Genomic DNA, 14,307 nt, shown 5'->3' with positions numbered 1-14,307 from the left:
CATGTTAAAGTGTGTTTTACATTTTTAAGAGGATACATTTACATTGATTTTTCTTTGTTTTTCTTTTCTTTTTTTTTTTTAATTTTCCATCTACTCATATTCTGGCAATGTTGGAAGCAAGAATGAGTCTTGTGTAAATAATCTGTTTTCTTCAGCTTTCTAGGAGTTTATCTGAACTATTATATTTTTTGTTTGTTTCTTCCATTCTCTTTGTTCTCATCTTCAGGAACTGTTATTAAATAGACGTTCCATTGAGCCTACCCCTCCACTTCTCTCATGTCATTTGACTCTGCATCCTCTTTGACTACCTTCTGAGGGAATCCATTGGCATTATCATTGGTTCACTCAGTTTTTAGTTAAATGCATTCTGCTATTCACTCTATGATTTTTGTAATTTTAGCAGTTATTTTTATAATTCTAATTTTTTATTATTATTTTTTCTTAATGCCAATCTTTCTAAGGATGCTGAACCCTAACAAATTTCTTTGTGGATGTTTATTATAGTTATTTAAAATTACTTTTTGACTTATCTTTAACTGTTTCTTGAATACAGACATTCTATTGGAATGTTTATTCTAAGCTCCATTTAAAATTATGTTTCTTTAGTGGAAGAAATCTTTTTCATCTCTACAATTATTTTACCTCTCTAAACTTACTGCAAAAAATTCTCTCTTGCATTAGATTCTTCAAAGAGCCAGCTTTTGATTTTATTATCCTGCTAATGATCAATAAAGGAAGCCCGGCTTCTGTATCTGTGAGTGTGTGTTCTCTAGAATGAAGAGCCCTGGTTCTTCATTTTATTTCTCATTATTTGGGGGCATGGCCTTGATTTCAGAGCTTGTTTACTCAATTTACAATTGCCTCATCCATAAGAAAACTCAGTTTTATTTGGAGAACATAATGTCAATTTTTACCTCAGGGCAATTCTGACATTCACATGAAAGTGATAGAAATTCTTTTTTTTTTTTTTTTTTTTTAAATATATTTTATTGACTTTTTTTACAGAGAGGAAGGGAGAGAGATAGAGAGTTAGAAACATCAATGAGAGAGAAACATCGATCAGCTGCCTCCTGCACATCTCCTACTGGGGATGTGCCCACAACCCAGGTACATGCCCTTGACCGGAATCGAACCCGGGACCTTTCAGTCCGCAGGCCGACGCTCTATCCAATGAGCCAAACCGGTTTTGGCAAAAGTGATAGAAATTCTTTTGATGTACATGACTCATCCATTTTCCCAGCCAACACTGCCTCTGATCATGTAGTGATATTGGATTTACTTTTCATGAAGCATATATATAGAATCCCCTCAAAATGTATACACACTTTAATAGTTAATAGCTCAATTGATATCTCTCTTTTCAGATTTAACCAATTGGAATCAATAATGGCAGCCATATATGAAATGTTTGTGTATTTATTATTTATTTCCTCTGTAAATTTTGTGTGGTCATTCTGGCCCTGTTTACTTTGTATGTTCCAGAAATTCTTACTCTTCTTCTCAGCTGAGAGCATCATTATAGGATTTGCGATTCTGCTATAATTTTTACATTTCTTTAATAATTTCAAAGAAAGTTTTTATAGAATTAGAAGAAATTCATGTGTTCATTTATCTATGTTTCTAAATAATGGTATCAGGAGATGGGGCTTTTGGGAGGTATTTAGGTTTAGATGAGCTCATGAGGGTGGGGCCCCATAATGGCATTTGTGTCTTTATTAGAAGAGGAAGAGACACTAGAGTTTCCTTTTTTCCATGTGAAGATACAGGACAAGGATAGACATCTGCAACATCCAAAGAGGGCTCTCATTGAGAACCCAATCTGTGGCACCTTGATTGTGGACTTCTCAGCCTCCTGAATTGTGAAAAATAAGTATCTGCTGTGTAAACCACCCTTTCTATTCTTTTGTTTTGATGGCTGGAGCTGACTAGCAGTCTAATATTTTTGATCAAATGAGCTTTACTTATTTATTTATTTATTTATTTATATATTTTTATTGATTTCAGAGAATAAATGGGAAACAGAGATAGAAACATCAATGATGAGAGAGAATCATTGATCAGCTGCCTCCTGCACACCCCACACTGGGGATTGAGCCCACAACCCGGGCATGTGCCCTGACTGGGAATTGAACTGTGACCTCCTGATTCATAGGTCGATGCTCAACCACTGAGCAATACCAGCCGGGCTCGATCGAATGAGTTTTAGATTCCAGTTTATTAAATATTTTCCACTGAGAGTCAATGTACACAGAGAATGACTAATGACTAATAATTGCCTGCTAAGTTGGCTATAACAATGGATAAATTATATTCTTAGTTTTTTCCTTATCCTAAATGTTACAGAAAAACTATATCACATTTTATGGTGATTAGTAGCTTTTGCCAGATGTGTGTGTGTGTGGTGTGAGAGAAAGTTCAAAATCAGACAGAGTCTAGTGTACTACAAGTAAGCAGAACTCTTGAAATAACTTTCTAAATGATACAGACTGTTTAAAATAATATGGTAAAATGGAATCAAGGTTAGTGGACACAGAGTATGGTAATAAATGCTAAAATGAGATCTCCAAGTTCATAGATGACAAATAATAATAGAATAATAAAATGCATAACATACATGAAAATTATTTTAAGTAATGGTAAGAAATAGAAGGGAAGAGATCACACCATCTTTACTGGGGAACATAGACTCTACCAAATCCAGAAAAGTCCATGAATCATACCAAATTTATTTATTTTTTAAATTTACATAGCATTTCCCCAGATCTCACTTCTATAACCACTCTTTAGATACCACAGAGAAGTTTTAGAAAATCTCTTTCAGTTGAATAATCCTATGTTCTAAGTCATCTTCTAGACTTGATGACCCAAGATAATTATTAGTAAAAATCTCTTCTACTGAAGTTAAAATGAGTAAACAGCAGGTATTCTCAACACTGCCTGCACTGCCTTCCTCTGAGTGTTCCTGGAAATGGCAAGCTCAAGTTCTGATAGCAGTGAGCATAAAATTTGAGGAAATCTCAGACTTATTGAGCATGAATTAGATAAAGAAAGTGCGAGTCTCACATTGATTCCGGTTAATGAGGAATGTAATAAAGAACATCAAATGGAACCGTGTGTTTCTTCAATCTCAGAAGCCAAATTAAAGACACCTAGGGCAAATGATAAAGTTTATTTTCCTCAAACAAATGAACAATTCAAAGCTTGCCCACAGCAATCCTTTCCTTGTCAACCATTTTGCTTTCGATTAATAAAGTGCATCTCAATACTTTGCAGAGCTGGTGCCCACAATTGAATTTGAGTACCAATGGCAAGAAAATAGAGATTTATATGAGGCTCAGGGAAGATGCTTACGCTGAGGAAAAACAAGTGAGTGAGGAGTATGGAGACAGTGTGAAGAGCATTGCTGAGACACCACAGGAGGCCACACTGTAGTCATGTTCATGTTTGGGGGAAATGCAAGCTGATGACCAAGAGGGCAAGGAGTGAGAAAAGTTGTCAGATGAGTAAGGGAGAGGGAGGGACCGGTACAGTTGAAGGGACAACTTCAGCTCAGGAGGCCATGTTGGCAGCAGGGTCAAGAATTGCTTCATGAGCCATGCGATCTAAGGCTGCGAATTCATGCTCCATTCCTATTCCTGCTGAGAACTTTCTGTGGCAAACATCTGGTGTCAGGGGGTGTGTGGTCCATGGCAGACCTCTCCTGGCAGACAAAAAGGGTTGGGTTCACCTGCAGGTCCATGCAGGTCAGGCCTGGGTGTCTGACAGCTCCAAGAAGAGGATCTCTCTCTGACTGATAGCCGCCTGCACTTGGAAGATACTATGTTATGCACTGAGTGTGTTAAGAGAAATGAAAGGGTGATGGGAAGATTAATTAAAACAAGGAAGAAAAAACAACCTGGTTTGAACACCCTCAACAAATGGAGAGCTCACAGCTCAATTAACTTGTAACCCAGTGATTGCTGCGCTCGGTCCTGAACATCCTCAGCGCTGCCTGAAGCCTTGAGTACAGATGTTAATGCCTGGATTCTGTCCTTGAGGTGTGCCAAAAAGTGACCGCCACTGCTGTTTCAGGTGGTCGGCTATACAGAATATAACTTGGTTTTGTTTTAGTTAATATTTCCTTTTCTTCGCAGTTTTAGGCTTTCAGAGAAATGGGACAGAAAGGAAGAGTTCCCCAATTCTTCCCCCCAATTTCCTCTACTATGAACACCCTGCACCAGAACGGTACATTTGTTGAACTTACATCGACCCATCATTATCACCGAAAGCCTGCAGTTGACACTAGGGTTTACTCTGTGTGTTTTACATTCCATTCTGTGGGCTTTGACAAATACATAGTGAGATGTATCCACCATTATAGAGTCATACAAAATAGTTTCTCTGCCCTAAAAATTCTGTACTTCTATTTGACACTCCCTATTCCCAACCCCTGACCCACTGATATTTTTACTGTACCCATAGCTTTGCCTTTCCCAGAATTCCTTACAGTTTGAATCATATGGTAGCCTTTTCATATTCACTTATTTCACAGTAATATGCATTTAAAGTTCCCCCATGTCTTTTTATGGCTTGGTAGCCCACTTGCTGTTGGCACAAATATTCCATTGTCAGGATGTACCATAACTTGTTTATACATTCACATATTGAAGGCCATCTTGGATGTTTCCAAAATTTAGGAATTATGAATAAAACTGCTATTTAAAAAACTCTTTTTTTTTTTTTAAATTAAATCTTTATTGTTCAGATTATTACATTTGTTCCTCTTTTTTTCCCCCCATAACTCCCCTCCTTCCAGCTCCCACCCCACCCTCCACCCTCACTCCCCACCCACTGTGTTCATCCATAGGTGCATGATTTTTGTCCAGTCACTTCCCGCATCTCCCACACCCCTTTTTCCCCCAAGAATAGTCAGTCTATTCCCTTTCTATGTCCCTGATTCTATTATAATCACCAGTTCATTCTGTACATCAGGTTATTTATTCACTTGATTCTTAGATTCATTTGTTGATAGATGCATGTTTGTTGTTCATAATTTGTATCTTTACCTTTTTCTTCTTCTTCCTCTTCTTAAAGGATACCTTTCAGCATTTCATATAATACTGGTTTGGCGGTGATGAACTCCTTTAGCTTTTCCTTATCTGTGAAGCTCTTTATCTGACCTTCAATTCTGAATGATAGCTTTGCTGGATAAAGTAATCTTGGTTGTAGGTTCTTGGTATTCAGCACTTTGAATATTTCTTGCCATTCCCTTCTGGCCTGCAAAGTTTCTGTTGAGAAATCAGCTGACAGTCGTATGGGTATTCCCTTGTAGGTAATTGAGCCTCTTTCTCTTGCTGCTTTTAAGATTTTCTCTTTGTCTTTTGCTCTTGGCATTTTAATGATGATGTGTCTTGGTGTGGTCCTCTTTGGATTCCTTTTGTTTGGGGTTCTCTGCGCTTCTTGGACCTGTAAGTCCATTTCTTTCACCAGGTGGGGGAAGTTTTCTGCCATTATTTCTTGAAATAGGTTTTCAATATCTTGCTGTCTCTCATCTTCTGGCACTCCAATGACTCTGATATTAGACCGCTTAAAGCTGTCCCAGAGGCTCCTTACACTATCTTCACACTTTCGGATTCTTTTTTCATTTTGCTTTTCCAATTGGGTGTTTTTTGTCAAATCTTTGGTTTGATTATTGTACTCCTCTGGTCTGCTATTGGGTATAATATTCTTTATTTCAGTCCGTGTATGCTTACTTTCTAATTTCTTTATCGTAGCATCGAGGGTCTCATTAGTTTTCGTGAGGCTCTGCACAAATTTATGGCAAGCCCTCAAAATTGCGATTCTTAGCTCCATATCCTCCATTTCTGTCATGTTTTTTTGTCTCTGCATCTTTTATGCTTTCTTGGTGCACCCCCTTGTGGTCTCTGTGCGCAGTCTTGTTCTAGCCAAGCCTTAATTGTTGTAGTTAACACTAGAGGGATTTGACCCCCAGGCCGACTGGCTATAGGATTCAGCTGTATGGAAAACGTCTGCCTTCTGGGGAGGCGCTAATCCAGCCTTTGCCTGAGGCGATGGGCAAATGGCTGTGCGCAGGCTTTGGGCGGGGCGGGATCAACAGGGCGGGCGGAGGGAGCAGTTATGGCCACGCTCAGTCCCGTTCCCAGAGGCTCTGCTTCTCAGAACCCCGGCAGCCGCTGCAAACCTCGGAGAGAAAGCTGCCCTCAGGTTCCAACTGATGCCGGATAATCCCGCTTCTCCCGTTTGAGTCTGGGTCCCTAGAGACTCGCCCGGATCTGGAGCCCAGAGTCTGAGACTCACTCCCGACAGAAAACGACAATCGTGCCCTCAGCCACCAGCCCGCTTTGCGCGCGCACCTCGGTACCTTTGTATTTTCCACACTGCGCCGCCTCTGAGCCTCGATTTGCTGTTCTCTTTCCTTCTAGTTGTAGAGTCTCTCTTCAGCCAGCCTTCCTGTGGTTCTGGGTGATGTCCGTTCAGTCTTTTAGTTGTATTTTTGCAATGGTTGTTTGCGGCAGCGGTCTCCGGTGTTTACCTACGCCGCCATCTTCCAAATCGTTAAAAAACTCTTTTACTATCAAAATGCCATTAGAATAAATGATACATTGGACATTAACCTACCCTTGGGCAGAAAAGGAAGGTAAATAGAAATAACAGAAATGGAATTATATCTTCTACCATTAACACCCATGTTAAAATCTGTTTGTGCTGACTTGGAGGAAGACTGAATTTTTGACTGAGCAAGAACAAACAGCTTGTACTGAACTAAAGGGCAAGGCAAAGAGGAAAGCAGTGGGAAGAAAAACTACAGTGTTTGCTGGAGTGTGTCCTTCAATGAAGGCATCCCTGCTCAAGGTCTCAGCTCCTGACTCATCAGCTAATTCCCTTAAAGGCTTGGAGCCAGTGATTCTGTCTGCAGCAGGCAAAATTTGTCCGTGGTGGAGGTCAGTGCAAATGGAAGCATATGAGGAACATACTCCCACGCTCAAACTTTTTTTTTAAATGAACATCTGTTCTCTTAGAATCAGGAGAGCTAATATCACGGGAAGTAAAGGCTATTTCCTAGACTGGTATGTTGCCCAATACCACATCCTGAGGTGCTGAGAAGAGAAAGGACAGCTGTGAAGGTACCAGCGCCAGCTGCTAGGAGCCTGTTTCCATGATTTTTATGATCAAATGTATGAAATTGGGTATATAAGAGCTGCATGGAGACTTGAACTATCAAAACCTTCTTTAGAGAAATCACAGAGGCAGAAAATAAATTTATAAGAAATATATAATAAAAATTATAATAAGAAAAAGTGAAATTCTTTCACTTCTTATTTTGTAAATGTTTACCAAACAGTTTGTAAACAGGATTTTGCTCTGAGTATTTGCAATGTTTTGCTTCTCTAAGATTGGTTCTCATAATCTAGGTTGATAAGAAGTTATTTTTTACTCTACAGTTTAAACATAGGTCAAAATCTTGGAGTCATCTTGGACACTTTCCTCTGACATTCTAATTTCGATTAGTTATCACGCTAAGTTTCCTTTGATTCTATTCTTACAAGTACAACCAGTTTTCTTTATTTAAACAATCCTGGATGCTGCCATCAACTAAATTTTCTTAAAGCAACACTCTCTAAACATTCTGGCTCAAAATCCTTCAATGAATTCTCCTTGATTTTCAGTTAATGTTTAAACTACTTATTTTAGCATTTAAGGTCCTTAAAAATTTGCTACAAATTTTCTAATAGTGTCTTCTATACTTCCTTTACATAAATTTCATGTTCCAGGCAAATTGGAATATTTAATATGGCAGGAAGGGCCCTTCACAAGTCCATCTACTCAGTTGTACCACATGAACCGTGTGTTCTAACCATGTAAAACCATCTATTCTTCTTCTAATGCTTCTGGAGGATTCATTTGTTTGTGCTTTTGCAAAATGTTGCTCACTCAAATATCCCTTTTCCTTTATATGTTTGAATTCTACTCATCTCTCCAAAACTAAATCAAGAACAGCTTGGGGCCCCATCCATATTATCCAAGCAGAAATGATCATTCCATCCTTTTGACCATCCCTGTATTCACTGCATTTCTTTATAAGCATGCTTATGGCAATATGCTGTGGTAATAGATCTGCTTCCCTCTTTCTGCCCTCCTAGACTGATGAGCATCTTGGGAGCTAGAACACTCTTTCATCATCATTGTAAATCTCATGGTCTTGGCAGAGTTCCTAGCACACAGTAGGTTCTCAGAAAATTAATGCTGACTGTGTGACTATTTCTTGTTCCTTGGCATTTTTAAAATCTCAGTACCATAAGGACACATATGTAATACCTTAATCAATAAAGCAATTAAAAAAATAAAAATCAAATAAAATCTCAATACTATTTTTGATGCCATTTCCTCTTAATAGAATGTATTTTGACTCCTCCTCTGTGCGTGCTTCAGCTGCTCATATAAGAAAATGCATGGGCTTTGAACTGAAGCAGTATTTGGTTTGAGAGCCATCACTCTACTTCCAATCTGTTATATGCTTTCAAGGGCACCTATGCATAAATATATCATGTACTTAGCACTTGATGTCATATCTCCTTTCTTTACATCATAGACATAGCCACCTGGCTGATAATTACATAACACAAAACCATATTTAAACAATATCTTTGTAAATGAATTTGGGAGGTGCTCCATAACTGTTACTGAACATGAACTGATGGCTTTATTTCCATCTCTTGACATTTCACTACCTGGAACAGCTATGTGCCACTGACAAAAATTAAAAACCTTATGAGTGTAGTGAAAGTGGGAAACCTTTTACTTGCACACTCCTTTTTTAGTTGTGTAAGCTTTAGGGTCTTTCACTGTTTAGTTATTTATTTCCTGAGAAAAATCTGTATTTTCTCTGACCTCAATATCGTTCTAAGTCAATTCTGAATCTGTAAAAATATTTCCCTTTACATCTTCTCATTTTAAGATTACTTTTCATATAGAATCATATTATAGGATCTAAGTCATCTTCAGTTATTTCTTCCTACTCATATGTTTAGTTATTTCTGAATGAATTCACATAGCTTAAGCATAATATTTTCTTTTCTTACAGAAACTCTTTGCCTTTTTCATACCTGTTATGTTTGTTTCATTGCCCATTCATTAATATAACCTCCACATGTTAAGTAAGAAATTGATACTCCATTGGTTTATATATTTCAACCTAACATTTATGACCTTTTTGGGGATTTGATTCATATTAGCAATCTTATAGTCCTAGAGTATGGTAGAAGTAGAAAAATAAATTTTACCTGTCAGCCAAGAGTTTCATATTTTCATCTCTGTATTTTTTAACCTTTTTTCATGGATATAATCCAATGCTAGTAAATTATGTTGCTATATATGATGAATTTTACATGATGTTGTAATATTTCAACTTCTAATAAATATACATAAACACCAGTCAGATGTTTTCCTCAATGAAGACCAAGACACACAGTTTAATAACAATCTCTACCAGCCCATTCCCTCCATATTCCCCACCTCCATGGTACACATCAGTGTCTGGCATACAAATTAGTTTACTTATTTTTGTTTACTGTCTGTCTTTCCTCATTGTCATGTAAGGGGCATGTAGTCAGGGACATGAGACTATTTTGTTCTTTAATTGTTATATTATACTATAGAATCTAGAACAGTACTTGACATAGAATAGTTCTACAATAAACATTTGTTGAATAAATGAATGAATTTAGTTTTTTGTTACTTTTATTTATTTCTAACCATGTCTTCCATATATTAATCATTAAATACCACTGTTGTTTTTGTCCTATTGATGAATTGCATCTTTTACATTTGTTTACACATTTCCCTGCCATTCTTCTAGTTGGTTCTTTGTTCATTCTCTATTGAATATCCAATATATTTTTTTCGTTATTTATGTCACTAGAAGGAGATTTTAGAAGGGACTTGGGATACATAAACCAAATAAGTATTTTATTCAAGCAAATGATAAGATCCAATAAATCTATGAGCCAAAAAAGCGTTGTACATCTCAGAAATGAGCTGGTATGGCCTCTGGAGTGAAGTGGAGTAGAGGAGAGAACCAGTTGGTACTTAAGCTGATTCCATTTGACTTATTAACGCAACAGCCTTGCTTTTTCCTTAGGAATTACCATCATTTTCATAATTACAGTTATTTATAACATGTTTTTCATTCACTGCTGATAGTTTAAGACTGGTTATTTTCAGTTTATATGTGTTAGATAAAATGATGCCATATGCCATGGTTCTTATGTCAGTCTATAACAGAGGGTAGACATCACAAAAATAATTTTTATAGATGCTTATGAATATAAAAAATCCTGAATTTTTAACACTTGGTAATTTTCAATGACACCCTTCAAAATTGTGAAAAGAATTCCTTGATTCAATTAATTTGATGTGTTAAATTTAAATACCAGGATCCAACAAACCAGGATTCCTTGCAAATAACTTTAGAGTTAGCCACATGAAATTCAGTAGGACTACATTAAACCTTTGGTAAGGATGCATAGTCCCAAAGTATAGCAAAGACTAAAAATTAAAATTAGGCACATTTACATGCATACCCAGAAGTAACTGATTTTCAGGGGTGCAAGTATGAAACACAGAAAATTCGATTTGTTTCTCTGCCAATTTCTTGCTATGTTTCTTCATTCAAGCCATAATTGCATTGCTAAAGATTCTACTGTGGCAAGTGAAAAGATGAATGGAATTTAGGTCTCTTTTGTGAGCTCTAAGAGGAAAGAGAAAGGACACAGTAAAGCTTTTATTGACCCAACTCCAAATCCAGTGTATCTAATTAGAAAATTGTTCATTCAGATGAAAGCCAAAAAGCATCTCAGCCTAATGTGGCTGAAACAGCAAAATCAATTCTGAGCACAACAGCTCTGTTTAGTAAATGTTTAAAGGAGAAAAAAAAAAGCCCTGCACAAATGAATAAATAATATTAAGAGTAAGAGTTATGTAGCCTTTGCCTAATACCCCTTTTATGGTATGCTTTTTATATGTTTCATTGCTGGCAAAATAAATATGAATTTGTATTCATTCATTAAAAAGAAAATAACTATCTTACTAAAACAGTGGTTCTACTGTAACAGTTATTTTTGATATCACAGTTAACTTATGCCTCTGAGCTAACCTTTCTTTCTAAAGACAAGATGGATTTACTGTCCCTATTAATAATATTTTATCTTACTTTCCTAGCATAAATAATTCTTGTGCATATTTAAGCTTCACCTCTGTTTTGATAAAACATTTTTATTTATCAATTATAATGGACACTCAATGTTATTTTAGTTTTAGGAATTAGACATTAATATAACTTACAAAGTGATCCTCCTGATACATCTAATTGTTTTGATTTTTATTGGCTGATATTTTGCTTACTGCCAATTTCAAAAAAGAATAAAGCAATATTTAAATTGATTTCTATGACTCATTTCAGGAAGAAAATATTTTTAAATGACTGATTATATGATGTGACAAAAGAAATATGCCAATGCACTTATATTTCTTACTAGCTTCATTGGACAATGAATCACAGTTTGTTAGTGATTGTCTAATATTTGTTATTAAAATTTTCCTGGATCCAGATATATGCAATATAAGTTATTTCCATTGTATATCTCTCTGTTATCCACATTTTGATAGATAAGATCTAGATTTAGTAATTGTCAATCAATATAAGCCTTTGAGAATGTCTTTATTACCAATCACATCCTCATATTGTGCTTTATTGAAAATGTCATCTTACTTGATTTATGCTTTCATCGTTACATACTATGCTTTAACACCCATACACAGAACGTGGTGTGAAGCATCGGGCTAGGGTTTTGCCCCTGCTCACTCTTGGGCTAGGTCCTCTTGTGCTTTAAAGAAACTGCACAACACATGCAGTGGTCTTAGTAATTACTTACAGCAAAAATACTCAAATAGTTTATGCTTCAATGTTGTATTTCTGTGACAGACCCGTAATGATAGCACATGAAGTATGGAAAGGAAAACTAAAAAGTCTTACGTAGGATCAAACGTAACATAAAAATCTCCATGGTCATAAATTAAATAGAAATACACATGAATAAGATGAATTCATAGGTGTGCTGTACTACCAGCATCCTGAGGTAGTCAGGAAGTTACCCCTGCAGGGTCATATGAAGTAAGTGTTCTGTGCAAGATGGTGAGCCAAGTTCACTGCATGAATATAGGGGTTTGACTGGCACTGTTCCCATCTCCCACCTGTGAAAGAAATCTGAAAAAATTTTCTAGTTGCTTTCTGTTTCTATGTGCTATAAGAAATGGCGAGCCTGGGGACACACGAGGAAATAAGACAGGATTATCAGCAGGATAAGAAAATTATTTGCCCCCAGCTTCGTGAGTTGATAGCTGCAAAATGTAAAATGCCATTACATGGCAGAAGGATCGCACTTTCATTTTACTATCTCGTCCTGGACTGAGGATCTAAAGATAAATTTCTGTGACCTTGCAGGAGTTGACTTCAAGCTTCTCCTGTTTTCCTCCGGATGCAGAATACAGCAGGCTCACAGCTTAAGACTACTTATTCTTATATGGCTTTATTGGAGGGCAATTGGAAATTCTGAATGTGGATGATATATTAGGGGTGACATTGGCATTATGTTTATGTAGGACAATGTTCTAGTTCTTAGGAGACACATGTTGAATGAAATATTTAGTGTTCAGAAGGCAATGATGTCTGCAATTTCCAGATGATTTAGCAGAAAAACTACCCATCTGCCTTTTGTCTATCATCTATCTATCTATCTATCTATCTATCTATCTATCTATCTATCTATCTATCTATCATCTCTATCTATCTATCTATCTATCTATCTATCTATCTATCTATCTATCTAATTTATAATCTATAATTTGTGGAGATATGAAAAAGTGTGGTAAAATATTAATATTAGGTAAATATAAATGAAGGGATATGAATATTTATTATAGCAATCTATGTAGATTTGAAATTATTTAAGATAAACTAAAGAAAACAAACACAAAATAGGACCTCTAAGGTCTCCTGACAAGCTTATTTTTTCCCCAGTTTCTGGCCACAGCCTACTTTCCAGGATAATCAGGACTAAAGCCTCAGCCAGCATAGTGACCTCCTTCCTTTGCTGCTGTCTCAGGGACATGAAAAGCTCAAAAACGCCAGGTGCTAGTCTCAGATTCGGGCTCAGTGGAGTGGCCACTATATCCCCTAGTACAAGTATTTTCCTTGGTATCTTCTCCACGAACAAACACTTTTAAAGGACAGTTTGCCAGGTATATAATTCTTGGTTGATAATTTTTAAATTAAAAGTCTATAAGGTAGGAGCATTTTAGTTCCAATGTTTGGTGGAAAAGGAAGAACTTAGAAGCCTGAGCCAAAGTGTATGGAGAACGATGGACAAAGGATCTATGTCCAGGGAGCAGAACTGGCCTATTTAAGGAGTTCTCCCTTTTCAGGGTAGGTGGATCTCAAAATGTCTACCTAGTGCATAGCAAAATTTTATATACCTCGATGTGCTGTTTATCCCCTCTCTCCAATTTAGCAAAATCTTGTGTTTTGAGACCATATCATTTCCATGTCTCATTTTTTAATGGGGGTGTGTGTGAGCAAAATGACATGTCTTTTTAGTTCATACGTTTCACCTCAAAAGGAGTCATTTCTTAATGTGATGTGGATGGCTGTGAATCATTTCCTAATGGGGGACCGTGCATCATCCAGAGGTCTGCTCCTCAAGCTGAATGATGTGCTGATGGGACTTGTGGGTTATCTCCACTGAATGTATTTTGAAAGCAAGAAGTGTTCTAAATATGGCTGACCAGAAGCTTAGACTGTGGAACTCATTGGAGTTACTCATATATTCCAGTTCTACTCCTTTATAGTATGTGTTAGGATTGGGCTTCCCTTTCTGTATGAGTGGAAATGATGTGTATCTTTAGGAGTCACTGCATTACTCACTACTATCTTGTCCCTCTACCACAATGATTATAAAAGGTGTTCAGATGTAGTCTTTATTAGACTGGATCTCTAAATGATATGCATTGGCTAGTATAAGCAAGAAATAAAGTTTTGTAATGTCAGAGACACGGAAGGCCGATATTTTAGTACTGCATCTTAAAGCAGGTTACACTGGTGTTGATACTACCTAAAAGTGAACTCTAGCCTCAAAGGGATACATACAAATAAAACCCTCAGAAACAGAGAAGATACGGTAAGGGAGCTGATGGTGAGCACTGAATTTGTTAAAAAGCAGATTCAAGATAAAATACTGGTTGGATATTATGCTT

General features: G+C 36.8%; 2 pseudogenes; both read left to right on the top strand.

Moving 5' to 3' along the window:
* Nucleotides 1-3,948, top strand: part of LOC139006148 (developmental pluripotency-associated protein 2 pseudogene) — a 71,655-nt pseudogene extending 67,707 nt beyond the window's left edge.
* Nucleotides 3,949-12,308: 8,360 nt separating this feature from the next.
* The window catches only part of LOC139006147 (elongation factor 1-beta-like), a 49,575-nt pseudogene continuing 47,576 nt past the window's right edge, over nucleotides 12,309-14,307 (top strand).

Source organism: Myotis yumanensis, unplaced genomic scaffold, assembly GCF_028538775.1.
Source record: "Myotis yumanensis isolate MYYU_CA2020_CCGP unplaced genomic scaffold, mMyoYum1.0.hap1 SCAF_3, whole genome shotgun sequence".
NCBI classification, from domain to species: domain Eukaryota; kingdom Metazoa; phylum Chordata; class Mammalia; order Chiroptera; family Vespertilionidae; genus Myotis; species Myotis yumanensis.
This window is presented reverse-complemented; position numbering and strand designations above follow the sequence as displayed.